Source organism: Arachis ipaensis, chromosome B04 (genome assembly GCF_000816755.2).
Source record: "Arachis ipaensis cultivar K30076 chromosome B04, Araip1.1, whole genome shotgun sequence".
NCBI lineage: Eukaryota > Viridiplantae > Streptophyta > Magnoliopsida > Fabales > Fabaceae > Arachis > Arachis ipaensis.
In genome coordinates this window covers 9,927,173-9,927,982 of record NC_029788.2, presented here as the reverse complement: position 1 = coordinate 9,927,982, position 810 = coordinate 9,927,173, and the positions used below count along the sequence as shown (strand labels likewise).

The following is an 810-nucleotide window of genomic DNA, read 5'->3' as shown; positions in this document are numbered from 1 at the left end:
GTAGGTATTTGATAATATGTTTAATTTTTAATATTGGATATGTTCAAAAAATATTTATATAAAATTTTCGAATGAATTTTGGATGTGTTAGAAATCATTTAGTGTGCAATTATGGTATTTTGGACGTGACTTGAAAAAGAAAAATAATAATTTTTCTTGATTGTGGGTAATATTTATAATTTATTATAGGGTGTGTTTGTTTAATTCATTTAATCTAACTAATAGAAAATAAATTCTTAATTTTTTCTTAATATATTTCACTTTCAATCATATTTTCATGAGTAAGTATTTGATAATATGTTTAATTTTTTATTTTGGATGTGTTTAAAAAATATTTTATGTGCTATTATTTTATTTTGGATGTGCCGGTAAAAATTTAAAAACATTATGTAATTGGTTCAACATAGATTTTTTTATTTATGCAACTAATTTCATGCTCTAAATTTAATTGTAATGCTAGTTCTTGTTCTTCTATATCTCAACAATTGCATGTTTTTCCTATTTTTTTTTTCATCAACGTTGAATACAAAAATTATTCTTTTTGCCAAATAAAAAAGACAAAAAATATAAAGAATTATAATTTACCTGAAATGGATGAACACTAGAAAGAATAGGTGAAAGCTAATTGAACTTCCAATGAGTAAAAGTACAAAATAACAATGCAACAACGTCAAAGGTAAAAACAATGCAAGAGAGTAGAGAGAAGAATGACTAGAAAACAAGGAGAGTGGAAAGAGAAAAAAATAACAACTTTATTTTGAAGAAAAGTTACAGAGATTTTAGGGATATAAATTATATTATATTTGATTA

The 810-nt window shown here is 22.7% G+C and overlaps 1 protein-coding gene across 1 annotated transcript in view; it reads left to right on the top strand.

Moving 5' to 3' along the window:
* LOC107636006 (tyrosine decarboxylase 1-like) overlaps window positions 1-810 on the top strand; it is a 3,851-nt gene that overhangs the window by 2,442 nt on the left and 599 nt on the right. The window lies entirely within an intron of this gene.